This window comes from Salvelinus sp. IW2-2015, unplaced genomic scaffold (assembly GCF_002910315.2).
Source record: "Salvelinus sp. IW2-2015 unplaced genomic scaffold, ASM291031v2 Un_scaffold3414, whole genome shotgun sequence".
NCBI lineage: Eukaryota > Metazoa > Chordata > Actinopteri > Salmoniformes > Salmonidae > Salvelinus > Salvelinus sp. IW2-2015.
In genome coordinates, this window is record NW_019944694.1 from 13,377 (window position 1) to 34,743 (window position 21,367).

Sequence of the window (21,367 nt, forward strand, 5' to 3'; positions counted from 1 at the left end):
ATACGGGCAGGATAAGGGTCAGGACAGGCAGAGGTCAGAAATGGGAAGACTWAGAAAAACAAAAACTAGAGCACAGGAAACACGGAAAACACACCGGTAGGATTTGARATCTAAGGCACTGCATCTTAGTGCTAGAAGCGTCACTACAGACCCTGGTTCGATTCCAGGCTGTATCACAATCGGCCGTGATTGGGATTCCCATAGGGCGGCGCACAATTGGCCCAGGGTTTGGCTGYGGTAGGCCGTAAATAAGGATGTGTTCTTAAATGACTTGCCTAGTTAAATGTTAAATAAAAACATAAAAAATGAATGGGACAAACACAAAGACAGGTGAAACAGATCAGGGTGTGACAGTTTGAGGTCTGAAGAGAAAAAAACCTGGTTATTCTCCAATCAGGGTCATCAAAGAATGAATATTTACATCAGATTTCAACATGTTGAATCAGAAGCTTGAGTTTGTTTAACTGTTGAATGTGTGTTATTTAAAAATGTCTCATGTTTAAGTAGACAACCAGGAAGCCAGAATAGGTTATCATCAAGTGAAGACAAGTAAAGGATGGTGCATCATTAGGGAGATTTAGATTTGCTCTTATACCCTGTTGTTTTCCATACCCAATTTGGTTGGGCACGTTGAGCAGTGCTGTACTCTTCTGCCAGACTCAGAGGCCCATGTGTGAGGAAGGCACTTAGGCCACTCAGCCTGCGCCTATATGACCTCATCAACACTACTGGATACACAGGGGGGAAAGGGGGGGGTCAAAATTGATGTGACTATATCCTGGATTGTCAATTGTCAATTTATGATTATGTTTTCCTTTTGAAATCGGATGAGGTGTCATCATTTATCTTTGAGAGAGAGAGAGAGAGAGAGAGAAGAGAAGAGAAGAGAGAGAGAGAGAGAGAAGAGAGAGAGAGAGAGAGGAGAGAAGAGAGAGAAGAGAGAAGAGAGAGAGAGAGAGAGAGAGAGAGAAGAGAGAGAGAGAGAGAGAGAGACTTCTCTCAGGGTGACTTGACCTGTTGTTATTGTTTGAGGTTTTCACATAATGATTATGACTTTGTTTCCATACAAAATGTTACAAGTCTACCGTCCATCTGTTTCTATTTTATTACGTTTTGGAAAATAACATTTCATTCTTAAGTGGTAACTCTGCGGCCGTATTCACAGTAGTAGTGGTTACTCCTTGGATTAATTTTTGTGTAATGTAGTAGGCAGAAAAACAAACGGTATTAGAGACACCCTAACGTCTCTCTATTAAAAAATGTCTGAGACACAAAGCAGATGTCTATTTTTTCCTCTCAGAATCAAATTACTGCAACTAGAATAGAAGCTGTTGGAAAGTCATTACGGATTTTGCGTAAGATACTTTTTCTTCTAGCATTGAAGTGGTCAGTAGTCAGTCACATAGTGAAAATGTCAACCAATCGATTGGTCGAAAAAACAGACTACTTTCAGTCTACCAAGATTTTATTTAGTTGGGGACAGCCCTACTTCCCCTAACCCTTTAAGCTAACTCCTAAACGTAACCCTAACCCCTAGCCTAGGCAACGTTACCAACCTAGCTACCTAGCTAGAATTCGTAACATATCATACGTTTTGCAAATTTGTAACATATTGTATGTTTTGCAAATTCGTAACATATTGTATGTTTAGCAAATTTGTAACATATAATATGAATTGTAATTTGTAACATGTCATACGAAATGAATACATAGCATACAAAACATAACATATCAAACTAAATGGAGTGTCTCGGATTTAGGTACAGAATAATACGAAATGCTCTGAGACCAGGTTGAAGGAACAGCTTGTTGTGTTGTGGCCATAGAAATAATCCATCTAAGGGTTTTGGAACCTCTAACCCTGTCAATTTGACTGTTAAACTCCAGGGTACACTATGAATGGCTGACAGTTTTGTCTTAAATAGAAACTTACATCTATGGATAAATATGTCTATGGTTGGTTGTGGCTGTCAGTTTGCCTTTTGCAAATGTCCAAAACAGTCTTGTGAAAAACGTATAGTTTGGGAAGCAAATGCTGTCATTATTACACGTGTAATATGGTAGTTATTTTAACGTTACTATTTTTTACAAACAACAAAAATATTTGATTCATAAAATATTTWATCAGTACTCTTCCTCAAATGAAGGGGATGATGACATAATATTTGCGAGAGGTAGGGTTTTTTGGAGACCAAAAAAATCGGAAAGTTTGCAGATTGTCGTTTTTATAAGGATTCCAAAAACAGAGGCACCTGGAGAACTTATTCATGGAGGTAAATACATTTTGAAAAAAAWAWATATATAATATACATGTATATATTATTATTAGCTAGCATACAGGTAGACCACTGTGTATGATGAGATGCTAGCTAGCTAACTTCACTGTATAGCTAAGTAAATCAAATATCATCAGCTAGCTAACGTCTTATTAGCTATGTATCTGGATGTTTATCATTGTAAATTAAAACACAAGCTCCAAATGCATTTGTAGATAACAGTCATGGAAGAGGGTGAAAGGACTTTTGCTCCAGCTGTCAGAAAAGGGAGGAAGTAGACTGGATAGGGCAGGTAATTTTTTGGGAGGATTATGAAAATATTCTCTAGTTCTAGTTCCTAGTAAGGAAAAATGTTAGGACAGAGAGATATTAGCAACATGCTAAAACATGAGGTGGATAAATGGCACGACAATGGGCCTCAGGATCTCGCCACGGTATCTCTGTGCATTCAAATTGCCATCGATTGTCACGCCCTGATCTGTTTCACCTGTCCTTGTGCTCGTCTCCATCCCTCTCCAGGTGTCGCCCATCTTCCCCATTATCCCCTGTGTATTTATACCTGTGTTTTCTGTCTGTTGCCAGTTGGTCTTGTTTGTTCAAGCCTACCAGCGTTTTGTTTCAGCTCCTGTTTTCCCCTAGTCTCTTTTTCTCGTCCTCCTGGTTTTTGACCTTTGCCTGWCCTGACCCTGTACCCACCTGCCTGACCACTGCCTTTCTCTGACCCTGAGCCTGCCTGCCATCCTGTACCTTTGCTCCACCTCTGGATTACCGACCTCTGCCTGACCTGAKCCTGAGCCTGCCTGACGTCCTGTACCTTGGCCTCGTTTGCCTGCCCATGTGGTTAAAATAATGTTACTTCACATAGTCTGCACTTGGGTCTTACCTTGATTCCTGATATCGTTAAAATGCTTCTTTTTTTTTGTCCGTAGCTTATGCCTGCCCATACCATTACCCCACCGCCACCATGTGGCACTCTGTTCACAATGTTGACATTAGCAAACCGCTCACCCACACGGCGTCATGCACGTGAGGCCGGTTGGACGTAATGCCAAATTCTCTAAAGCGACGCTGGAGGCAGCTTATGCTAGAGAAATTAACATTACATTCTCTGGCAACAGCTCTGGTGGACACTCCGTAGTCATAGAGACACCTATGGCATTGTGCTGTGTGACAAAAACAGTGACCTTTTATTGTCCCCAGCACAAGGTGCACCTGTGCAATGATAAGGCTGTTTAATCAGCTTCTTGAATTTCCACACCTGTCAGGTGGATGGATTATCTTGGCAAAGGAGAAATTCTAACTAACAGGGATGTTAACAAATGTATGCAAAAACATTTAGAGAAATAAGCTTTTTGTGCATATGGAACATTTTGGGGATCTTTTATTTATGAAACATGGGACCAACACTTTACATGTTGTGTTTATATTTTGTTCAGTGATTGCCTAGTCACTTTTACCCCTATAATCACATGTACATACTGTATTACCATAATTATCTCAACTACATCATACCCCTGCACATTGACTCGGTACTGGTACTCCTTGTATACAGCCTTGTTATTGTGTTACTATTTCCTATTTTATTTAGCAAATGTTTGTCTTACTTTTTAACTCTTTTGGGAATGGGCTCGTAAGTAAGCATTTCACTGTAAAGTTTACACCTGTTGTATTTGCCGCATGTGAGCAATACAATTTTATTTGATTGAGCTAGGGGAGGCGGAGGCCTGGGGAGGAGAAATTAAGAAGTTCCTAATTTGTATTCCGTAGACCTCGCTAACTCCTCAAACCTGATTCATAGTATAGAGCACTGGTRCTCTTTCCATGAGGTTTCAGGGTGTTGAATAACACTTTATTAGTTATGTTATAATGCCTACATAGGATGGTCAAAATCCATTCTGTGTTGAATTGTGCATCCATTGTTTTCAGTATTTGTTATGGATTTCCTTTTGCTTAGTAGCTTTAGCTGCTCTAGTTTGTATTGGTTTATTCTGAAGCTGCTTTCAGCAGCAGAACAAAGTGTCGATAGAGAGTGTGTGTTTAGTAATCTGCAGGAAAAAGGCATAAGGACATTACACGTCAAAAACCAAGCCTTGTGTAACAAGGTCATAATATACACAGAGAATTAAGTTGTGGCTGAAAAGCAGGTTTAGCCTTGGTTCACACACAGACTACCATCCATTCTGCTGCGCTCGGATCTCACCTTGGTTCCCACACAGACTACCATCCACTCTGTTGCGCTCGGATCTCACCTTGGTTCACACATTAATAAGCCTTGGTTCATTGATGCACTTCGCTGAGCACGCTGGTTTTATTCACATAGCAAATAGGGAAGGATTCAAAATGAATTTATATATATATACACACATACTTTTTGTATTTACATTTTAAGAGGCATAAAAAGCACAATCAAATGCACAGAATGCTAGAGATTGATTATTTTTGTCATAGTATGATTAAAATAACCTGTGGCCCTCTTCTCCATCACTTCCTCTTACCATGTCTCTACTCAATTGAAGACTGTCCACAGTTTTTGCTCAAGCTCTGAGGTAAAATAACTTAGAGTGTTCATTAGATTAACAGATTCTGCAGTAACTTTCACCTACACCCTAAAATTGTAATCTAGGAATGTCAAATGCAGAAACGTGTCCCAATGGGGCAGAGCTGTTGACAGGGATGTAGTGCGCTTTTTTTAAGGGATATTTTTGTGGATTGTGTCAGGCTCCAGCAGCCACACACACCCTCAGCCTCTTTGTTTGCAAACGGCTGAAGCTGAGCAGTGCTAAGGTTGGTTAGGGTTTAGATCACAAATCTGCATTTGAAAGTGGAGTTGCTACAGGAAGTAGTGTTGGTGGCCATATTGAGAGCAGTCCCAGCTAGCACATTTGGTTTCTTGGAAGTAATGGTAGCGTACATTTTTGGTTTCCCATTGGTTCTGGGAACGAAGATATATGTTTCTGAGAATCTAGTGTAGCACATAGGGATGTGTGAAACTTACTCCTCAGCCTTAAGTATCCCGCTTGCTTTGCCTCATTAGCTAGCTTTTGAGGTGGTGCGATCGGCTACGCTTGAGGTGTGCGGTCACGTGTGTTTTTAAGGCAGAGGTCCCGAGTTCGCGCCAGATATGGGCCAAATCGGGAGGAGGTAGTACTCCCTAAGCAAACAGCATGACGTCCTTTACAGTGGTTCCTAGTGACTCGGATCTACAGTTGCGCTCAGTTCAGTGCTGGGGTCACTGTTAAGTACGTTTGAGGGGTGAATGTAGCACATGGGGATGTGTGAAACTCACTCCTCACCCTGTAATAGGCCTACGTAGTGCTCCTCTGCATGTTGTTTTGTTGCAGGCTTAGTTTTTAGTAGCCTAGCTAGGACTGTGGCATGTGTCTGTACACTTCCGCTGTGCAGCGCAATTGAAGTTGATTTCACCGATGCCAGGACATCAGGCTATAATTTGATAAAATAGATGACTCAATTGTTGACTCGCTTTTGTGTCTTGTTCGGCCCACGGGCCTTATGTTTGACATGTATGCTAGCCTACTAGCCACGCTATGACTACGTTATGACTGACTTGTGATCATTGCCCTGAAACAGTGCATCCCGCCCGAATGGGTGGAGGCAGCAAACAATCTACGGGGCCAGCTGTGATTTACAGCTATACATTTTTTGGAAAAAAGCAAATAAATCTATTAGTGAATTATATTAATCATGTATTGAACTGCATCCATCTATTCTGCCAACAATGCCTTACTTTACATCATGGAATTTTGAGTAAAGTAGAACCTATTTCAAACCTCTTATATAGTTGGTTTTGTAGCATAAAGTAGGAATTTGATATTTTTCACTGATATTATGATTGTCTGTTTGTTTCATATCTGCAAAGTGGTTAATGCTGTCAGTTCCACTTTAACATTCTCTGAACGTTCTGAGAACATCATTTAAAATAGAACCATAAGGAAACCTGTAGGAAATGTTACTCTGAAGTACCAAAATTCCAACAGAAGAACATTGTTTCTTAACATTCTCTGAACAGTTTGCAAACATGACTTTAAATAGAACCCAGAGGAAACCTGTAGGAAACGTTATGCTGAAGTACCAATATTCCCACAGAACAACGTTGTTTCTTAACGTTCTTTGAACTTTGAGAACATTCCCAATTCCAAACCAGTTGGAGAACATTCCTAGAACAATACCAAAAAAATTAATTAAATGTAACCATGTTTGAACTTTTAGGAAACATTCTGTTAAAGTAATAACACATTTTGTCATGTTCCTTAAATGTATTGAGGATGTTCCAAAGCCAAGCAACTATCCTACACCATTCCAATAACATTTTGGGAAGGTTGCAGGCAACATAACCAGAGGACAACCATACTCTCACGAAGCTATAAGAAACATATGGTTCTCAGAACGTTATGTGCTAGCTGGGGTAGGAGGCACTTATGTCTCTGTGGTGAACCAACACACTGAGAGTGAATGTATTTACTTTACAAATGAGCAACAGCAAACAAAGAAAAGTAGGGGTGCTTGACAACAATGACAAAAATCCGTCAAAGGGGCTTACCAAGAAACATTTCCAAAAGGACTAATTGCAGGCAGAAAGGAGCACTCAACAAAAAAGGCAGAGATCAATTTCTTATTTGCTCACTTTAATCCATTGTTCAGGGTAAGTACAGGTGATTTACTCATCCTGAACAATGGATTAAAGTGCTCAAACTCCTTTCTGCCTCGAATTAGTCATTTTCTTGTAAGCCCCTTTGATTACTTTACAAATGTATTTCTCTCATGCCACAGGAGGTTGGTTGCATCTTAATTGGGGAGGACGGGCTCATGGTAATGGCTGGAGTGGAATCGGTGGAACGGTATCAAATACATCAAACACATGGTTTGGTGCCATTCCATTCGCTTTGTTCTAGCCTTTATTATGAGCCATCCTCCCCTCAGCAGCCTCCACTGCTCTCAACCCTTGTGGGCAATAAAGATTCAATGGCACCTATCGAGTACACATTTTTATCCTAACCTTGTGGAATTCCCAGTCTAGCCAGGTTCCATTTGGTTGTATTGACTCGTCACCTTGCCACCAAGAGAGCTTATACACAGGAAAGCGTATGTCCTGGTGCAAAATGGATGCTATAGCTACATCACTTAGATATAGACATTTTAGATAAAACATAATCCATCCATGCTTTTATCTTGGATGCAACAGTGATGACAAGAGGAGGCTACTTCTGGCAAGATGGTGGAATGCTTTCAAGATGCTAGAACATTGTGTTAGAGGTTAACTTGAGGCAGACCTGAAGATGGTGATGTTGCTTTATTATGCGATGATTTGAAGTGTAGTTATTTCAGGTTGTAAAAGCCCAGGTAGCTACAGTATAGGGCTTGTAAATTGTTGAACAACATAGTGAGAGTTTTAACAGTGTTTCCCCTATATTTTTTTAGCAGTGGCGAGCAAATTGTACAAATTGTTGTCTCCACGCCGATAAATATACCGTGCCTTCGGAAAGTATTCATACCCCTTGACTTATTCCACAGCCTAAATTCAAAATTGATTAAATATAATTTTGTCTCACCCATCTACACACAATAACCCCTAATGACAAAGTGAAAATGTGGTTTTAGAAATGTTTTAAAATGTATTGATAATGAAATACAGAAATATTAAAATTACATAAGTATTCACACCCCTGAGTCAATACATGTTTTAATKACCTTTGGCAGCGATAACAGCTGTAAGTTTTTTAGCTGTGAGTCTCTAAGCGCTTTTCACACCTGAATTGTACAATATTTGCTATATTTTTCTTTAAAAAATTATTCAAAATCTGTCAAGTTGGTTGTTGATCATTGCTAGACAGCCATTTTCAAGTCTTGCCATAGATTTTCAAGCCGATTTAATTCAAAACTGTAACTAGGCCAATCAGGAACATTCAATGTCATCTTGGTAAGCAACTCCAATGTATATTTGGCCTTGTGTTTTAGGTTATTGTCCTGCTGAAAGGTGAATTTGTCTCCCAGCATTTTTTGGAAAGCAGACTGAACCAGGTTTACTACTAGGATTTTGCCTGTGCTTAGCTCTATTCCATTTATTTTTATCCAAAAGAATTCCCTAGTCCTTGCCAATGACAAGTATAACCATAACATGATGCAGCCACCACCATGCTTGAAAATATGAAGAGTGGTACTCAGTGATGTGTTGTGTTGGATTTGCCCCAAACATACGCTTTGTATTCAGGACAAAAAGTTTAATTTCTTTGCCACATTTTTTTGTAGTTTTACTTTAGTGCCTTATTGCAAACAGGAGGCATGTTTTGGAATATTTGTATTCTACACAGGCTTCCTTCTTTTAACTCTGTAATTTAGGTTAGTATTGGGGAGTAACTACAATGTTGTTGATCCATCCTCAGTTTTCTCGTATCACAGCCAAACTGTAACTCTTTTATACTCACCATTGGCTTCATGGTGAAATCCCTGAGTGGTTTCCTTCCTCTCCGACAATTTAGGAAGGATGCCTGTATCTTTGTAGTGACTGGGTGTATTGATACACCATCCAAAGTGTAATTAATAACTTCACCATGCTCAAAGGGATATTCAATGTCTGCTTTGTTTTTGTTTTTAACCATCTACAAATAGGTGCCCTTCTTTGCGAGGCATTGGAAAACCTCCCTGGTCTTTGTGGTTGAATCTGTGTTTAAAATTCACTGCTCGACTGAGGGACCTTACAGATAAATGTATATGTGGGGTACAGATAGTACGTAGGTAAGCATTCAAAAATCATGTTAAACACTATTATTTCACACAGAGTGTGAATTTTTACTCCTGAACTTATTTAGGATTGTAATAAACAAAGGGTTAAATACTCATTGACTCAGGACATTTCAGCTTTTTGTTTTTAATTAATTTGTAAACTGAATTTAAAATGGATTACATTACCATTTTGGTCACTGGCCTACACACAATGCCCCATAATTTCAAGGTGGAATTATGGGGCATTGTGTGTAGGCCAGTGACCAAAATGGTAATGTAATCCATTTTAAATTCAGGCTGTAACAACAACAAAATGTGGAAAAAGTCTTGGTTTGAATACTATTTGAAGGCACTGTAAATTCAGGGTTGGGTAAGTTACTTTCTAAATGTAATCTGTTACAGTTACAAGTTACCTGTCCAAAATTGTAATCGGTAACGTAACTTTTGGATTACCCAAACTCAGTAACGTAATCTGATTACATTCAGTTACTTTTAGATTTAGAAAACAGAGAAGTGTCAATGATTTTTTTCCCGCACATCCTTTCTGAATTGAAATTTAATCCTCAAAATAATCATCAAGTTTTTTGAAAGTATCTATAATCTGATTACAATATTTTAGCTGGTAACGTAACGGTTTACAGATACCGTTTTTTTGTAATCCGTTACTCCCCAACCATGTGTATATTTGGTATTTTTGGTACTTTATTAGGATCCCCATTAGCTGTTGCAAAAGCAGCAGCTACTCTTCCTGGGGTTCACACAAAACATGGAACATGACATAATACAGAACATCAATAGACAAGAACAGCTCAAGGACAGAACTACATTTAAAAAAATTAAAGGCACACATAGTCTACATATCAATGCATACACACAAACTATCTAGGTCAAATAGGGGAGAGGCGTTGTGACGTGAGGGATTGCTTTACCTGTTTTTGAAACCAGGTTTGCTGTTTATTTGAGCAATATGAGATGGAACGGAGTTCCATGCAATAATGGCTCTATATTATATTGTACGCTTTCTTGAATTTGTTCCGGATTTGGGGACTATGAAAAGACCCCTGGTGGCATGTCTTGTGGGGTAAGTGTGTGTGTCAGAGCTGTGTGTAAATTGACTATGCAAACAATGAGATTTTCAACACATTCATGTTTCTTATAAAAATAAGAAGGATCCAGTCAGTCTCTCCTCAACTCTTAGCCAAGAGAGACTGGCATGCATAGTATTTATATCAGCCCTCTGATTACAATTAAAAGCAAAACGTGCCGCTCTGTTCTGGGCCAGCTGCAGCTTAACCAGGTCTTTCCTTGCAGCACTGGACCACACTACTGGACAATAATCAAGATTAGATACAACTAGAGCCTGCAGAACTTGCTTTTTGTAGTGTGGTGTCAAAAAAGCAGACCATCTCTTTATTACGGACAAACCTCTCCCCGTCTTTACAACCATTGAATCTGTATGTTTTGACCATGACAGTTTACAATCTAAGGTAACGCAAAGTAATTTAGTCTCCTCAACTTGTTCAACAGCCACACCTTTCATTACCCGATTCAGCTGTTGTCTAGAATTTAGGGAATGATTTGTACCAAACACAATGCTCTTAGTTTTATAGATGTTCAGGACCAGTTTATTAATGGCCACCCATTCCAAAACAAACTGCAACTCTTTGTTAAGGGTTTCAGTGACTTCATTAGCTGTGTTGCTGATGAGTATATGTTTGAATCATCAGCATACATGGACACACATGGTTTGTTTAACGCCAGTGGCAGGTCATTGGTAATAATAGAAAAGAGTGGAGGGCCTAGAAAGCTGCCCTGCGGTACACCACACTTTACATGTTTGACATTAGAGAAGCTTCCATTAAAGAAAACCCTTTGAGTTCTATTAGATAGATAGCTCTGAATCCACACTAAAAAAGCCATAACACATAATGTATGTTTTTTCAACAACAGGTCATGGTCAATAGTATCAAAGGCCGCTTTACCAGTCTTGGGTAGCAGAATTACTTTGGCTTCCCTCCAGGCCTGAGGACAAAGACTTTCCTCTAGGCTCAGATTAAAGATATGACAGATAGGAGTGGCTTTAGAGTCAGCTACCATCCTCAGTAGCTTTCCATCTAAGTTGTCAATGCCATGAGGTTTGTCATTATTTGATTTGATTTGATTTGGATCTCTTTTAGTCCCCATTTGGACTAATCTTCCAGAGTCCTTAAACATTAAAATACAATTTATAATACGAACACATTTATTGATCGATAACAATTATTTATCCACCTCTCCCACACTAACTTTACAGAATTCAAACCTGCAAGGCTTTTCTTTCATTATTTGTTTTTTTATGCATGAATATGATGGCTCACTGTTCGTTGTTGGCATTTCCTGCCTAAGTTTGCCCACTTTGCCAATTAAGTAATCATTAAAATAATTGGCAACATCAAATGGTTTTGTGATGAATAAGCCATCTGATTCGATGAAAGATGGAGTTGAATTTGTCTTCCTGCCCATAAATTAATGTAAAGTACTCCAAATTTTTTCCATCATTCTTTATATCATTGATTTTGGCTTAATAATAAAGTTTCTTCTTGTTGTTGTTGAGATTAGTCACATAATTTCTCAATTTGCATTAAGTCAGCCAGTCAGATGTGTAGTCAGACTTATTAGCCAGTCCTTTTGCCCCATCTTTTTCAAACATACAGTTTTTCAATTCCTCATCAATCSATGGAGCCTTAACAGTTCTAACAGTCCGTTTCTTAACAGGTGCATGTTTATCAATAATAAGTGCAGCATCTGAATGCTCCTCATTAATCACATCAGACCAACAAATATTTTGAACATCATCCACATAAGAGTCACAGCAAAATCTTTTGTATGATCACTTATACACTATTTTAGGCCCGACTGTTGGAACTTTGGCTTTCCTGGATATAGCCACTATATTGTGATCACTGCATCCAATGGGTACGGATACAGCTTTAGAACAAATTTCTACAGTATTAGTAAAAATGTGATCGATACATGTGGATGATCTTGTTCCTGTAGTGTTTGTTAACACCCTGGTAGGTTGATTAATAACCTGAACCAGGTTACAGGCACTGGTTACAGTAAGAAGCTTTCTCTTGAGCGGACAGCTTGATGAAAACCAGTCAATATTCAGGTCCCCAKGAAAGTAGACCTCTCTGRTTACATCACATACTCTATCAAGCATTTCACACATATTATTTAGTTACTGTTAGCACTTGGTGGCCTATAGCAACACCCCAAAAGAAAAGGCTTTAGATGTGCCAAGTGAACCTGCAACCACAACACTTCAATAACACTTGACATAAGATTTTCTCTAAGCATTACAGGGATATGGCTCTGAATATATACAGCAACACCTCCCCCATAAGTATTTATGTCTCTTRTATAGATGTTATATCCTTGTATTGCTACTGCTGTATCATCAAAATGAGTCTCAGAAATGGCTGAAATATAAATGTTATCTGATGTTAGCAAGTTGTTGATTTCATTAACCTTATTTCTAAGGCCACATATATTAATATGGGGCTATGTTCAGCCTTTCCTGGGTGTGTGTGTGTGTGTGTGTGTGTGTGTGTGTGTGTGTGTGTGTGGTGTGTGTGTGTGTGTGTGTGTGTGTGTGTGTGTGTGTGTGTGGTGTGTGTGTGTGTGTGTGGTGTGTGTGTGTGTGTGTGTGTGTGTGTGTGTGTGTGTGGTTGGTTGCGGGGTTGAAACTACGAACCCATAGGCTTGGCTCTTCATCCCTCACAATGGGGGGGCCTTCTGGGAGGGAGGGTGGACAATGAGCCTGTCATAGCGGATGTAAGCAATGTCCCCACACGCTCTGGCAGCTTTCATGGCTGGGATCAGTTCTTTCCTCTTCTGGCGCACAGCTTCAGGATAGTTGAGGAAGATATACATTCCTCTCAAGTTCTTGGCTCTTTCCAGAACCGCTACCTTGTCCTTGAACCTCAGGAATTGTACCACTTTACCACAATCTTCCTGTGGTCCATCTTCAGTTTCTCAGAGATCGTTTCCCTTGTCTTCAGACTCCGTCCAGGTCTCATGTGGAGATTCTGCAATTCCGTCCACAACCATGTTGTTTCACCTTGATTGTCCCTCGAGATAGTCTGATTTATCCATCATTTTTATCATGGATTCACATACAGAACTGATGTCCTCTCTCAATGACTTACAGATTGCTGTCATTTTGCCGTTCTCCTGTTTCAACTCATCGAGCTGACCCTGGGAGAACTGCAAACTGTTCTTCAAGTCCTGGATCTCTCTGGTCAGGTCGTCCATTCTTTTATTAGTTGAATCTACCAGTATTTGGACAAAACACTTTAAGCTATTTCCTTGTTGTTGTAACAACTGCTTGTAGAACTCTTTTAGTTTGTTAAAAGATCCTTCACGTGTGATAGAGACACCACTGTCCTCAACGGTACTCCCGCCGGCTTTGGTCTTCGTCATGGTAGCTAGCAACGTAGGTTACTCTGTTACTCCTCGCAGTTTGAGACAGAGCAAGTCACAGGGAAGATTGAAAACAACAAACATCAGGGATCTAGACAGCCACAAACCCGGGACAATCCGCAGTCCCAGACACAATGGCTAACTGCGTCGCTGGCTGTGTTCAAGCCCTCAAGAAAACCCCGCTAGCTTGATATGCAGCTAGGTTAGCTGCAAGCCCAAATAGCTCCTCAAGACCCATCCTTGGTTGGCAGGATCACTGGACAGAAGCTAGCAGTCCCAGCAACTGATGTCAACTGCATCGCGGGATCCAAATAAAAAAGTTAGCTAGCTACTAAGAACTTTTTTCATTTATTTTGTTGTAAGGTTTGAGTCACTGATAGCATAAGAATGGCATAAGCCATGGGAAATTAGCTTTAAAATGTGTAGAATTGTAGGAAATTAGCTCTAAAACTGTTTTATTTTCTCTCAGCCCATGATAAAATGTGTAGCACTGCAGAAAACTAACTTTAAAACTGTACATTTTTCTCTCCGGCCCATGAAAAAACTGAAGGAAATTAGCTTTAAAACAGCAACATTTTGTCTCTGCAGCCAAGAGTAGGGCCTTTAAAATCTTTGGTGGGAGACTGTGCAATTGGCCACACCCACTATCACTACAGTACCACTACCAATCCTTGGGGAAACACTGGGCTTAATGTTCTTCAGCTCAAACAGACCTGGACTTTTTGTGATTCTCTCACTGACACAGCCGTACTGTAGCCTAAATCTGGTCATGATGCTTCTTTTGTCACAATTAGCTTTGCCCATGAACATTGCAGTCATGAACTGATACAACAATGATGATCACCATCCTTTGTGTTGTGGGTCTTCATTGTGGTAAAAGATAGGCCTAACAGAATAGAAGATATGTTCAATGTAATCACTACATCATTTGGCACACTACTATTAACCTTCCTTCCAGGTAGACAGACAGAAGGGTTGAGGCATTTGAAGAAGCTCACGAAAGAAGCAGGCTAAGTGCTATATACATTTTTACCTTTGGTACATTACAGGTGTTTAGCTGTGTGCACTGTGTGTGTTTGTGCATGTGTGTATGTATATCTGCAGATGTTAGCAGTATGGATCTGGAACCCAGTCGTTGTAGCATCCTAAAATGTCAACTAACAGCCTCCGTGGTTTAGAGAGACTGATATTTTAAAAAGACACGTGCCTATACTATGTTGTGTGTGACAAAGAATTCAACAAGTCTATACATTGCAATATATATGCGTGGGGAAATCCTGCAAATATCTACAATGTTTAATGAAATGTACATGTTGATAGCGCTGTGAAGGTCTGGTTCGGTGGTCACCCTTTGGGCTTCTGTTGTCTAGTGTAGAAGGTGTTCTGTAGAGACTGGTGTGTTGCAGTCTATTGTATATTGTACCCTCGTGCTGCCAATGTTAATCACCAACAGCTGTACTTTGCTGACCTGAACGCCTAAATACATTTTCTTTGTATGGAAGTGAAATTAGGTTGCATGAAGAGGGTAAGTTACCTTCTGGAATCACATTGCCCAGTTCTATTATTTCTACTCTGACTTGACTACATTACTGTACATGGGAAACTCTGTCTCCACTTGTTTCTATGTATGAGGAGAATCAGGAGATGAAAGGTATTATTTATGTTCTGGCTTGATCAGGGATATTGGGTGTTAGAACCTGTGAGTGTGAGATCAAAAGTAAATATACAATCCCACCAATAGTATTACGGCCCTTGCAGTCAACTGCACTGTTGGTAGTAAGATCATTTTTTMGGATATACCACTAGAATGAATCAAATCCAATAGTGGATTGAGTGAGGTTGTCCTGAACAATTTGTCTCCCAATTATCAACCTTCCRATCAGTGTTTATCACCATGGTGACTTACCAAGAAAATACCCATTTGTGTGCCGATATCACCTGCTACAGTGATCCATTTCCTAGAAGGATATCTCCATTTTTGGTCAAACTGGGTAAAGTTTTGTCTATGAAGCACCAAATCAACTCATCTCAGGTTGATGGCCAGCCCTGTCAGTCTGTTGGCTACGGCTGTCAGGCAGTCACATTGATTAGTCCTAGAAAACATTTGTTGTTTTTCAGGTTTGCCTCTCGTGTCTGTCCAATACAGCATACTGAAATATCTAGCTAATTCTGGAAATGTAGTCGGTTTCATCTCCAGAAGAGCAGCTTTGTGGTAGACTTGTATTTTGACAATCTCAGTAATCATCATTGTAACACGTGTAACCTGGAAAAGGTTCCAGTCTCTTCTCCAGCTTGCAGGACTAATTTGATTACAATAAATGTCTGCTCAGTGACATGGTCCCATGTATTTTCAGAATGATACTCACAACCAAAAAAGTTGTTTTCCATTATGTTTGTTTGTATAGTAACAGCAAAACAACTGGTACATCATCTCATGTGTATCATCTGATGTCAGTGTTCAAATCTATCCAAGGTGGTGATACTGCCAGATCTGTCCAAAATTATCATGTTGATTAGTCTTTCCCGTCCCAGTTCAAGACAGGCGTTTGGCAGGATCTGCGTTTGGAGGATTTTGCTTTCAAGCAAATTGCCAGTATAAATATGCACTGTTCCATTAACACTGAGTAATACTGACGAACAGTACGGAATAGCAATGTGAGTGGATTATTGAAGTATGTGAACACTTGATTTGGTCAGTCCGCGGTAACGTCTGGAGAGTCAGTGATCTTCAGTACAAGACCTTTTGATTGTTCAGATACTGTATCACCTCTTGGTTTTGATTAAGTTGGAATTCAGTTTATTGAAGGTTTATTTACGTTTAATTAGCCTTGATATGAGCATTCCATATCAGCGTGTTTGCTTTGACAGTTGTTGATAGAGCGTTGATAATTGATTTAAGTCAAGCTCTCCTCCGCATTGTGCCGCAACACAATTAACTCTGGACAAACATTCCATAGAACAAAGATCAAATGCATTCTATAAATGATACACCTTCACATCAACACTCATAATTCATTCTTAATGAAATTGTAAACAAAGTTTGCAAAGTGTCATACTTTGTACTCAGATAATAACAGCTGCGACTAGGAACTTGTTTTACAAGCAACATTTATTCATTATGTAACATGGCCCCTGTACCATTTGACAAATCAAATCAAAATCTATTGGTTGTGTACAACTTTTAGCAGATGTTCTAGCCGGMGCAGCTAAATGCTTATGTTACTAGCTCCTAACAATTCAGTTAAATGTCAAACAAGTACACAAATAATACAAAACATTATCTAGAAATGTCAGAACGAATCCAATTAACAATCCAAACAGCAGTGTAACAGTAATCCAAATGCGATCTATATGTATATACAACGGATGAATTTACACCAGTTATACTAAGAATGATATGTACAGCAGTAGATATATTAGAGTAAGCTATGTCAAGAATCCAGTATATAAATAAATATGCATTGTGTATAAACAGTGTACCTAAAATGCATTGTACAGTAGTAGAAATATTAGAATGAGCTACAGTACCAGTCAAACGTTTGGACACACCTACTCATTAAAGGGTTTTTCTAGATTTTTACTATTTTCTACATTGTAGAATAATAGTGAAGAGATCAAAACTATGAAATAGCACATATGGAATCATGTAGTAACCAAAAAAGTATTAAACAAATCAAAATATATTTTATATTTGAGATTCTTCAAAGTAGCCACCCTTTGCCTTGATGACAGCTTTTCACACTCTTGGCATTCTCTCAACCAGCTTCACCTAGAATGCTTTTCCAACAGTCTTGAAGGAGTTCCCACATATGGAGGTGTGTTTTGGGTCATTGTCCTGTTGAAAAACAAATGATAGTCCCAACCAGATGGGATGTCATATCGCTGCAGAATGATGCATGATGTTGAGAATACAGTATTTAAATACACAGTACAAAACCCCCATGGCAAAATGGATAACATTGCAGGACATGACCTTCCAGACCAGAGTACAAAATAAACATATACAGTGCCTTCAGAAAATATTCACATCCCTTTACTTTTCCCACATATTGTTGTGTAACAGCTTGAATTTAAAATGTATTACATTTAGATGTTGTGTCACTAATCTACACACAATGCCCTATAATGTCAAAGTGGAATTTTGTTTGTTGAAAATGTTTGAGTCAATAAGTATTAAACCTCTTTGATTTGGCAAGCCTAAATAAATTCAGAGTAAAAATGTGCTTAACAAATCACATACGTTGAATGGACTCATTCTGTGTTCAGTAATAGTGGTTAATATGATTTATGAATGACCACCTCATTATCCGTAAGGTCCCTCAATTGAGTAGTGAGATTCAACCACAAAGACCAGGGGTGGTGGTTCAATGCCTCACAAAGAAGGGCACCTATTTGTAGATGCTGAATATCCCTTTGAGCATGATGAAGTTATTAATTAGGCTTTGGATGGTGTATCAATACTCCCAGTCACTACAAAGATACAGACATCCTTCCTAACTCAGTTGCCAGAGGGGAAGTAAACCACTCAGGGATTTCACCATGAGGCCAATGGTGACTTGGCTGTGAAAGAGTGTAAGAGTGTAARGGCTGTGATAGGAGAACACTGAGGATGGATCAACAACATTGTAGTTACTCCACAATACTAAATGAATTGACAGAATGAAGATCCTGAATTCAAAGTGTTATGTTTGGGGCAAATCCAATACAACACATTACTTAGTACAACTCTCCATATTTTCCAGCATAGTGGTGGCTGGGTAAAAAATAAATAAAATGGAGCTACTGTAAGCACAGGCAAAATCATAGAGGAAAACTCGGTTCAGTCTGCTTTCCAGCAGACACTGGGTGATGAATGTACCTTTCCACAGGACAATAACGTAAAACACAAGGCCAAATCTACACTGGAGTTACTTACCAAAAAGACAGTGAATGTTCCTGAGTGGCTGAGTTACAGTTTTGACTTAAATCTTCTTGAAAATCTATGTCAAGACATCAAAATGGTTGTCTCACAATGATCAACAACCAATTTGACAGAGCTTGAAGCAAATATTGTACAATCCAGATGTGCAAAGCTCTTAGAGACTTACCCTGAAAGACTCACAACTCACAGGTGATTCTAACATGTATCAACTCAGTGGTGTGAATACACATGTAAATTGGATATTTTACATTTTAGTCATTTAGCAGATGCACTCATGCAGAGCGACTTACAAGAGCAATTAGGGTTAAGTGCCTTGCTCAAAGGCACATCGACAGATTTATGTAACAGATTCAATAATAGATCCAGTTAAAGTTTAAGTGAGTGATTTGTCCCAAAAATTGTGCTTTTAATTTTTCAAATATTTAGCACCAGCCAATTGCTAGTTACCCATTCTAAAACTGATAGGAGCGCTATGTCGAGGGCATCAGCTATTTATTTTACTGTTGCCACCGACGTGTATACTGTTGAGTTGTCAGCGTACATGGACACACAGGCTTTATTCAAGGTCAGTGGAAGGTCATTAGTAAACACAGACAACAATAATGGTCCAAGCTGGCTGCTCTGCGGTACACCACACTCAACCAAATTTGCATTAGAGAGGCTTCCATTAAAGAAAACCCTCMGTGTTCTATTGGATAGATAACTGTCCATCCATGATAAGGCAGAGAATGTTAATCCATACCACCTAATTATTTTCAGCAATATGTTATGATCAATGATATGAAAGGTTGCACTGAAGTCTAACAAAACAGCTCTCAAAATCTTATTATTACCAATTTCTTTCAGCCAATCATCTGTCATTTGTGTTAGTGCTGCACATGTTGAGTGCCCTTCCTTATAAGCATGCTGAAATTCTGTTGTTAATTTATTTTCTGTATAGAATTGTCAACACATTTTCAAAAATGTCTAAAAATATGTTTTTACTTTGTCATTATGGGGTATTGTGCGTAGATGGTGAGAAAAATATATATATTTAATCCATTTTGAATTCAGGCTGTAACACAACAAAATGTGGAATAAGTCAAGGGGTATGAATACTTTCTGAAGGCACTATCTAGTCAAGATATATTAGTTTTATTTTTCATTCATTTTTTATAAATATTAGAATGTATCTTCCATTTTGACATTACAGAGTATTTTTGGTAGATTGTTGACCAAAAATTACAATTAAATCCATTTTAATCCCACTTTGTAACACAACAAAATGTGGAAAAAGTCAAGCGGTGTGGCACTGTATATGTATGTGAATTGTGTGCATAGACAGTGCGGACAGTATGTGAATAGAAAACTGCTGTACAGCAGTAATTTTATATAAGATGAGCCTAGAATACAGTATATATACYCAAAATATAAACACAACATGCAACCATTTTCAAAGATTTTGCTGATATAAGGAAATCAGTCAATTGAAATAAATTCATTAGACCTGTTCTGGGAATGTACATTTTTAGGTTGCAGGGAGGTTCTGAGAAAGTTTTCCTGGGAGGCCGACTATGACCCCGAGCTTCTCCATAAAGGCTCTCAATACCCGTGATGTGAATTGGGGACCACGGTCGGAGAGGATGTCCTCCGGAAGGCCATAATGCCGGAAGACCTGCTGGAATAGTGCCTCAGCGACCTGGAGAGCAGTAGGGAGACCAGAGAGAGGGATAAAAAGGACATGATTTGGAAAATCTATCCACAACCACCAAAATGGTGGTGAAACTGTCAGAGGAGGGGAGATCAGTAACAAAGGCCATGGCAGTCCTGCCAGTGTCTCCACTCCTCTAATGCCAACTTCACCGCCAGGAGCTCCCGGTCACCGATGTCATAGTTCTTTTCTACAGGAGACAGTTTATGGATAACATTTTTGTGGATTACCTAGATGTTGTGACAGGATGGCCCCCACACCCACTTCTGAGGCATCCACCTCCACCACGAAGGGCAGTGTAGGATATGGGTGTTGCAGCAATGGAGCGAGGTGAAACGCCTTTTCACTAGGCGGAAGGCCCCATCGGCTGCAGGACTCCACACCAACTTACGGAGGCCACTTTTTTGAGGAGAGAGTTGAGCGGAGAGGCGATGGAGCTGAAGTTTTTGATGAACCGGTAGTAGAAGTTGGCAAACACCAAAAACCGTTGTAGTCCATTTATGGTAGTTGGGACTGGCCATGACCTGACTGCATCAACCTTCCTCTCCCCCATAACCACTACCTGCGGGCCGATCCGATATCCCAAGAAGTAGAGGACGGCCTGATGGAACTGGCACTTCTCCGCTTTTCCGTAAAGATGGTTCTCCAGAAGGCATCTCAGTAGCCGATGTAAGACCTTTAAACAGGTCAACATTCACAAGGCCGCAGGGTCAGATGGATTACCAGGATGTGTACTCCGAGCATGCGCTGACCAACTGTCTTCACTGACATTTTTCAACCTCTCCCTGTCCGAGTCTGTAATACCAACATGTTTCAAGCAGACCACCATAGTCCCTGTGCCCAAGGACACTAAGGTAAACTGCCTAAATGACTACCGACACGTTGCACTCACGTCTGTAGCCATGAAGTGCTTTAAAAGGCTGGTCATGGCCCAAATCATCACCATCATCCCAGAAACCCTAGACCCACTCCAATTTGCATACCGCCCCAATAGATCCACAGATGATGCAATCTCTATTGCACTCCACACTGCCATTTCCCACCTGGACAAAAGGAACACCCATATGAGAATGCTATTCATTGACTACAGCTCAGCATTCAACACCATAGTGCCCTCAAAGCTCATCACAAAGCTAAGGACCCTGGGACTAAAAACCTCCCTCTGCAACTGGATCCTGGAATTCTTGACGTGCCACACCCAGGTGGTAAGGGTAGGTAACAACACATCCACCACGCTGATCCTCAACACAGGGGCTCCTCAGGGGTGCGTGCTCAGTC

At 39.8% G+C, this 21,367-nt stretch overlaps 1 protein-coding gene across 1 annotated transcript in view; it reads left to right on the plus strand.

Moving 5' to 3' along the window:
• Nucleotides 1-21,367, plus strand: part of LOC112075813 (5-hydroxytryptamine receptor 4-like) — a 46,826-nt gene that overhangs the window by 12,179 nt on the left and 13,280 nt on the right. The gene's annotated exons all lie outside the window — the stretch shown is intronic.